This window comes from Lepisma saccharinum, chromosome 15, assembly GCF_977018435.1.
Source record: "Lepisma saccharinum chromosome 15, izLepSacc3.1, whole genome shotgun sequence".
Classification (NCBI taxonomy): Eukaryota; Metazoa; Arthropoda; class Insecta; order Zygentoma; family Lepismatidae; genus Lepisma; species Lepisma saccharinum.
Window position 1 is genome coordinate 40,443,795 of NC_139243.1, and position 9,618 is coordinate 40,453,412.

Sequence of the window (9,618 nt, forward strand, 5' to 3'; positions counted from 1 at the left end):
TAGTAAATATGGTTCTCTATTTTATACATACACATTTTATTGAGAGGAATAGTTATTACAAAAAAATATTTTATATTCTGTTTCATGTCTCGCAACCTTTAGGGCGTTCTTATTTACAGGAATTATAATTATAAAATTGTTGTAACCCAAAACAAAAAGGAAGAAAATACGAGGGGCAAATGTCTGCTTAATACAAAGAAAACATACGTTAATATTAAATTATCGGATAGGGCATAGTGTATAATATTAAATGGCATGCGCTTACTCACTTAATACATTTTTTCTATGTAATTTGGGGAGTTTATCCGATTCTTACTCCCGCCGTTGAATTACACATACTTGAAAGTCGCAAAAAGAGGAAACATAAAAGCCTAGAGTAAAAATCTAAATTTTTGTGTCATGGACCCATCGCAGCTAGAGACGACCAAAATTACGTCTAGTTTAGTGCTCTTTGTGCATAAGCATACTATAATTAGCCCGTCTGAGCTTCCGTGCCGTTGCGCTTTAATATGTTATTTCTTAACATATTCTTAACATGTAACTGTTAGTAACATATGACTTGCTACATAATCTAATGTTTGCTAAACACATTTTTTTTTATCGATTTACACGAGAAAATTCCTACCTTCGTTGAAAATAACGTTTTAATAGCCATCCTATCGCGCTCCCTTCAATGTAAAGCTTAGGGTAACCAGATGACGAACGAAGTTATTTATTGACACAACAGGGGTGACGCCTCTAGTGGAAAAGTTTGGCAATGAACAGCCAGCCTCATTGTGATATAAACAAATTATATATTTTATATTTTTGTCTTATTATTAATTTTATTGCATATTATGTTGTTTTGTCTGAAGTAAGCTTTAGTGATACTATGTCATAATTTACATAATGAGCATAAATTATTAGATTTCCCCATCAATTTGTAAAAATTCTTACTTGATAGAAGAAAACGGTTGTTAGTTCTGAATTCAGTATGATTGATTAAAACTCTAGAATGCCTGTAGAATTTCATTTATACTTGGTGCAATATCAGCGTCAGGTTGCGGTTCCTGTATCGTGCTGTCTTGAGCATGTTCCCACTTGTCACAGTTTACATGCCGTCATGTAGGCCGTGTTCTTGGACCGAGAAGGACGTTTCCGAACACGCGTCAAGTAGCAATTTCAGTGATGAAATGTTGGGTATTCTGGAGTGTTCAGTTGTCGATTATAATTTTAATTTGTAATCAAAATGTATCACAAACCACCAAAATGCTCTTGATTATAATATAACGTACAGTAAATATTAAATAAAATTATGTTCCCATTCCAAAAGCATTGAAATTTTTCAATGGACTACTTATGAGGAGTCAAAGTGACTCATTTCCACTGTTCTAGGGGTATCGGATCCTTCACCGTTCTAGTATAAATAAAGTCAGGTAAAAAACTAAAAACAATTTGAGTTAGATGTCAATATGCAGACCAGTATAATTTAACACTAAAATCAAGAAATTCGTACCTTTTTTATCCGACAACTGCGTTTGTAGTTTCGTAAATCCTCTTTCAAAAATTCAGATGGGTTAGCCATATATCTGCCGGAACAATTGGAGGTAAAACTTCGTATGTCTAAAAACAAAAAAATAAATGTTGTCCTCTTGGAGGATTATAATGTGTTCGTAGTTGTATTGCCATGAATACAATTCTTAACAATTACTTCGGTTTCTCATTACTGCTATACCTGGTTTAATTGTTGTTCACAGAATAATTGCCGTCGTTAGGGACTTATTGAAAAAATAAAAAATTGCTACTACTTATACCACATATAAGGGTATATAATTATATACCCTTATCTGTGCTTATACTTTATCCCGAAAAGCAACTTTGCACCACCGACATAATGGATGAAAAGTACTAATAGGAATTTTGGGATGTCTTTTCATGATTCCACAATAAAGACAATTTCCTCCTGATTTTCCTCTCACAAATAAGAGCGCTGTGTACTTTACAATGCTGGAAATAGCAACACTCGGAAGAATTTGCATCTTGGTGACCAAGAGTAGAAAAACTTTAAATGGTTCAGGCGCCAGAACCTTTTTATCAGGAGTCTTTTTTTTTTTAATTCGGTCCAAGAAAGCCATGAATCCAACTAACACGAAGCTACACACTTTGAAATGTGATCTTGAAACATTTATTTCATAATAATACAATATTGGATTAGAAGTACTAATTCTTACGCCTGAGTGGCCTACCGGTAACAGCATGAATAACTATACTATACTTTGTAATATTTATTTATTTATTTAATAGAAGATTCCAAATACAGCGTTAGCCATTTTACATTGGAACGATTTTATAGAACATAAGGACAAAAATAATAACATAATACAACAAAAATAATAACATAGAAAAATTACATACTTTCAGTTAACTTTCTCCTAAAGCGGTCCAGATTTTCAAAAATGTCTATTTGGCTTCCTAGATTATTATATTCGCTGGGCAGTCTATGGAACAGAGAGCGTTGGATGAGACACAATCTCGGCTTCTGAGAAGCAAAAAGTTGAGTGCTTCTTGTTGAGCGGGCAGGCACACGAAAGTGAATTTCCTGAAGAAGGCGGTAACTTCTGATGTTGCCATTCACTATTTTATGTAGAAATATATGGTCAGCCAGTCTATGTCTCTCTTGAGGAGTTTGGATATTTAACATTTGCAGGAGGATGGACTTTTGCAACTGTTTTGTGGACGGAATTCGGTGTCGAACAATGGCCAGGAAGAAATTTAGGACGGAATTTAGTCTATCTCAATTTGAGGGGCATGCCATAGACCAGATCGGAGAACAGTATTCAATTTTAGGTGACACAAAAGATTTGTAAAAGGTGCTGAGGGCAGTCAAGTTGTTTATTTCCGTGAAACGATAGAGAAGACCCAGCATACGCATTGAACCACTTGTGACTGTAGAGATGTGCTTAGAAAAGGAAAGTTTCTCGTCAAATATGACGCCCAGGTCCTTTTGTACGGCAACTCTTTGAACACAATTATTTTTTATGAAATATTTAGTATTAAATGTGTTTTTCTTTAAGGAGAAGGTCATCATGGTACATTTTTGAGGGTTGAGTTTTAAGTTCCATAATTCACACCACTTTATTAGAGAATCTACATTCTTTTGGAGAAGTGTCATGTTACTGAAATTGGAGATTTTACTATATATTTTGCAATCGTCAGCAACAAGATAAGGTTTTTGCATGAATCGGAAAGATATTCTGGAAGATCATCAAGGTACAGGATGAAGAGAAGAGGTCCAAGAACACTGCCTTGAGGTACTCCAGAAGATACAGCTTGATAAGAAGAAGACATTCCGGAAAGAACAGCTTTTTGTTGTCTGTTTTGGAGGTAGTGCTTGACCAGAGAGAGAAAGTTTCCATGAATATTGAAACGGTGGGATAATTTATGAAGCAGGACATTGTGGTTTATAGAGTCAAAAGCTTTCAAAAAATCCAGATATATTACATCCAGTTGAGAGTTTTCAGATATAGAGTTGATAGCGTCAGATAATAAAATGCTTAAGTTGGTTAAGCAGGAGCTGCCTGGTAAGAAGTGGTGCTGTGCTGTATTTATATATGGAGAGGTAAATTTGTAGAGTAAGTGGTGAAAGAAGGGAAATAGGCCTATAACAAGAAACAGCACACTTGTCTCCAGATTTATATAATGGTACAGTCATGTTCAAAAAATCTGTCGCATGGATTTTTTCTAAGTCCAACGTCTTACGAAATTATGTTGGTAGCTCTGAAACAAGGAAGTGTTGTGAAATATACGATCCTCCAATCAGAGTGAAGTTCGATTCGTAGGAGCAGGAGGCGTGACTCACGGTCTTGTCCACAGGAAGTTCAACCAATGCAGCATTTCCAAATATGAGATAACGTCCCCATTGGTTAAATATTGTTTCAATAATGTGAATCGCCAGAAAGATTGCGCAAAGGTTTACTTTGTCGTTTTAATTGCCTTTAATCGTTTCAAATTAGTATTAAATTGTCCCAATTATAGTACACGAGCTTAATATAATGTATTCATGCATGTGTTTGACAATCATATAGCACTCATTAGAACAATTTTCACATTGTTTTCACTACGTGAGATGACATTTCATTTACATTTACGATAAAATAGTGGTTTGGGTGTAATAACAATTTTCATTAATTAATTTAGAGATGAATTTTTAATTGTTGAGTTAATGATTATATTAATTCGTTATTTCTCGCGAAAAGAGGGAACCACAGCTGAAGGAAAATACACAACTTGTATTATTGAGGTCAAGAGTTCGTTTTAACACCACTTTTTGCACACATAGGCTAATCACGACTCGGGATACATTTAAATTGGAATCTGAAACATTATGCGACCTGACTGGAACTCGGAAAAGGACACACTGATTACAAGACGTCGATACATTACCACTTGGTCTGGCGAACGCCAATAATAATGAGGGGTTGTGGGAGTGGGAGAGGGGTGACGGAAAGTAGAAAATAAATAGTATTTTTGGGGGTATTTAATGTTATATTTATACACATACAAACCTAAGAAAATATTTATTTTGATACATGTGTGTGGGGGTGGGGAAGGGGGGAAAGAGAGGGACAAAAAGATATTGGGAGAGATGGGACGAAGAGGTGATTGTGGAAAATGTTTCATTTGACGTTCAGTAATAAAAACAATCAAATCAATGATGATTATCTTATAAATACCATATTTAATGTAAATTTGTTTTAAAAATGGGGGCGGGGAGCTGTTTGTTTTACGCAGTGCAGGATAACAAGTGGAGACACATAGTGGTTTGTATCTAACTTTAAACTGTAGGTCCAGGCCCCATTAGCTTATCTGTGTATAACGTGGATTTAGAATTCAGTAGAAAATAACGTCGCTCTAGTATTTTGGATTTTAGATGCGTTGAGACCACTAAAATTTCCAATTCTTATAATAGAAACCTGTCCTCATATCCATTTTGAAAGAGAGAGAGAGTTAATTGTATAATCTTTCGTTGTTAGTTTCAAAGAAGACTAATTCAAATAGTAACAATGGGAACGAATAAAGCTTACGAAAAGTTTTTGCCACCGTGGGAATTTGAACCTACGACCATTAGAGTGTCAACCCAGTGCGATAACCACTACCCCACAAGTTCGTTCCTTCTTACGGCATGATTATGAGTTAAGACCAATTCGTTCAATATGCATTAGAAATATAATCCCCACCCGCCTCTTTATAAACAACACACCCAAACGCTCCTTTGTAGCAAATGAAATAAAGGTGGTATGAATGTCACAAAACATTTAAGCAAAATCTACTATATTTACGACGCAATCGTTTTACATGGAGAGGCTACAGCTTCGAGAATTGAGGTTGTGGTTTGACTGCAATTGTAGGATACCCCAAGGCTCTAGTGTGGACTAGATTGGTTCATCAATCCAGATGCCAAAGCATCGCTAGTCTGCCAAAAAGAGTCCAGGATGCATTAATAGATAAAGCAGATCTAATTCTCTTCTTAAATAGTTACAGCTTCAGTTTTCATCGATGGGTTTTAATTAAATAAATATTTATTTTCTTAATTACGAATTTTCAACTTTACCTAAGTAGGGCTCGAATAAATAAACGTTAAGAAAAATGGAAAAAGTCTAGAAAAGTCCAGAAAATGTCAAGAATTCTGGATGTGTTATTTTGGTAGACACCCTGTTATTGAACTAAAAACTATCCAAGATGAAACTTTTGGAACCATTTCAAATTACGGTAATTGATGAATATTTGTTTGCCATTACAGGTCTTAGAGCAAATGTTGAGAGTGTACTTTCATTACCATCAGCACAACAGACTCACAAGAGAAATGCTTTCTTTCATAAAGTCTGTAAAATGTTTGGTACTGGTCTCTATAATTTCAAGAGTTTGACTGTCCACTCTAACCTAAATATATTTTGACTAAACCTGAAATTTTGAGAAAAATTGACTCCTCTGAGAAGTATTATTTAAATCTTGTAGTAAGAGGTGCATTGTTTAATATGATTGCAAATTTTGAAATTTTGCTTTTAAGAATTCATTTAAAACTGAAAAGTGTCATTTTTCAATTACTTTCTAACATGTTGTATAGACATATGTATTATTTATTGAAAATATTTTGTGTCCTACATTTTGGGACAGCATGTCCTACATTTCTCTTATAGCGATCTCGTAACCCTAGGCTAACCTAACAACATAGGCGCTTAGCCTAAAATTAAGAAGCCTTCTCCTGCGACGTCAGAACATATGGTTGCTCAAGTGTTGTGCGATAAGTGAAACCCGTAAAGCACGGATTAATTGACACAGATTCAATGAAAATACAGGGTTGCCATACAAAAAAATTAACACAGACTATAAAATATCAAGTACCAAAATGTGTTTTAAACACTTCTAAAAAAAACATGTTTAAAACAATTGTAAAAAACAAAGCCGTGTGTTTTAAACGTTTAAAACAAACTGTTTTAAACACTTTTGTTTTAAACATGCCAACCCTGCCTTGAACTATGTTCTGCAATACACAGTTGCGAAGTACGAACCATGCGAAACACAAAATATCCGATTTTAATATGTCTTCGATATAATGAAATGTTACCCTAACCTCTTTATCTATTTACACTAGAATGCTTTGGTGCAACAAATTATTTTTTAAAAAAAATCCTGTTCTAATTTCTTCTCATGTATTAACTATTTTGAAAGTTATGTTGTTTTACAATAATTGGTACCACAAATGTTTAACCGTTAAAAAATAAGTAGTGTTACATAATTAAACATGAATGTGCTGAGGGGTTGCCAATAGAGGAAATATAGTGCTTCTTATTTATAATAGTGATATCCATAATATTTTACATTCATCGAAAGATGTTTTGTGCTGGCTGATACAGGATTTGAACTGAGAAGTTTTATGTACAATACACTTCCCAAGCGCAAATCCCATACTGTGCCTTGCATTAGTGCTCCTGAGTCTGGATCCCAGGGAAGCCAGAATGAACTTGGAAAATGAGAAAAATAAAAAAAAAATATAGCTTGCAAGTGGTAATGAACACATAATTGTCACAACAAACTCCAAATGTTTACATGTGTTTGTGTCAGTACCAGTGGCGTGCGGTGCTAAATCAGACAGGGAAACAGGTGACCTGCACTTGCCCCCTCCCCTCCCAAACCCGTCGTAATATAATACAGTAGACCAAGTAAAATTCAACCCTTATTGAAATGAACTAAATACATTGGCCCCAAGGCCAATGGCTCATCCCCTCCAAATCATATAATTTGTGCCCTTAAACCATATCGTAATCCCCACAAAGTATTTAATTACGACAGCGTGTTTACTGAAAGTAACTTCTTTCTTAGCTATACTGAACACTATACTTGAACTGCCCCTCCTTCCTAAACAGGGGTGCCCGTACCCCCCCCCCCAAATCTCGATAGCGCAACCTGGGCCATAATCCCCCCTGTTGGCACCCCTCCTTACGATACATATGTTACAAATTGTCAGAAGTAACATACATGAAGCACGTTAAAATTTGGACAATAACAGTGTTAGAGCAAATTGTGCATAGCACCACGCCATGAAGGCGTATAGGGGGTGTGGGGGTAAAGCCCCACACTTTCTTGATCCGGGCGTCAGTGGGGATGATGTGATCAGCATCACGCCCCTGACCGCCTTTACCCCCCAGGTACCCATGTTAAAGCAAATATGATACTATAATGTAAAAATAACATTAAAAACAAAAAGTGTTGATGCGCAACAAAGAAAATAATAATAAAAGCAATTTATGAGTGATCAGAGAGAAAAAAATGTTTTGTCGAAACCTGTTTTATCTCTCTATTTGTATATTACGTGTAAGTTGACTTTTTGTAGAGTTGAGCATTCTTGTAATTCAAACGTCCTCAATGCAATAATGGCATTCAGATGGGCGAGTTTTTTCATGACGTCCGCTAGATTTGTAGAAATTGTGACAAAACCCAAACTGTTCCAAACTCCCTTCTCGTGAACAAACAAGGACAACAATAATTTGCCGCTGGAAGAGTATCCAGTTAATCATTTTACAGAGTTGTTGTAACTTTTTATAAAATGCCTTGTGTACGATTTCGTTTTTGTTTTTAATTCGGTTAGGGTAGGTCTTGGTTTGCTGTCTTTTCTGTAAAGTTCAATGAACTAAAAACTTTCGTCTTCAGCCTGTCGATCATACAACATTCTCAACCCTACGCTAGCAACATTCGCTTTCTTGTCCTGCCTCTGCGTGCGCCTGGTCTTGGGGCTGTTGGAACAGGTGGATGCGAGCTGTTCCCTCGGAAGCTATTTCGCAGCATTTAGCCAAGGCATTTAGCAGACGATTAACTGTAGAAGATTTTTCCAGTTCGTTATGAATGTCAGACGCAATTTTGCAATGAGATTAGGAAACTATAGACTTACTACACTCAAAACTATCACTACGACGCAATTAAACTTTAGCACATAGCAAAAACTCGAAGGAAAACGAATTTGCTGTCTCTCGTAGGGAACAGCTAGAGAGTTCAGCTTCCCTGGTGGGAAGTGGGACCATCAGGATCGTTTACCTTCGCGCGTGGTCGGAAATACTCGGCGTCAGGCAGCAGAGGGTGGAACAACGAGGGTGGGTGAAGTAAACAAACGTCCAGTCACGGTGAAAGTTTTCTTCGGCGTGTTGATTTCGAGAGAAAGAAGTGTTCTTATTATGTTAATATAGATAATTAAAATAGCTTCAATGGGCGATAAGTAGGAGGGAACAGCCTGTTCCCTCTGTTCCATGGAGGGACCGCCACTGGTCAGTACAGTGTACTGTTTTGTTCTAGCAGATAATACGTGCTCTATCCACACTATGCCCTAAGTATACAATGTGTAAATAAAACCTGCTGTAAAGTACAATTTTTATCCACATCTAATTTTTACATGACATATGATTCAACAATTTGTATTAATGCATGATCATTATAAAAATTATTTCATAATAAATGCATAATTATTGTGCTGTGAATTTTCTTTATAAATTAAGTAAATGCTTAATAAATTTATGTAAAACTATATTTCACACAAATCTTGAGCACTGCACAAAGAAGGAAAATAGCTCTCATGGGACTTCATTGAAGCCCATGTTAACAGTTGAGAAGGTTGATTTAATTTGATTTGTTTTACTTCGCTTTTGAGCCACTTTTGGCTAATTTGTGAAGATGGGAATGAGGGATGATAGGATGAAATTGATGAATGGACACTCAGAAATATCCATGCCCAAGCCGGAATTCGAACCCGGGACCATTATTATTATTAGTAGTAGTAGTATCAAAGACGTTATTGCCCTAGTAAATTGTGCAAAAAGGGGGTAGAAGTTGGGGCTAAAGCATTAGTGTTCGAACAACGATTTGAATTATTTTTTCAACACATTGAATATCACATTAAGAAACAAGCATTTTTGAAAGACAGAAAGTGCTTGATATATGCATTCCAAATATAATTCTCTTTTACATTAACATGTATAACTTTCATGCACGATATATATATATTTCACATTATGCAACATGTAGCGACGTGGACACTACATTGTGTACGTATTCCAAGTTTATTAAATACATATTATATACAACATATATTAC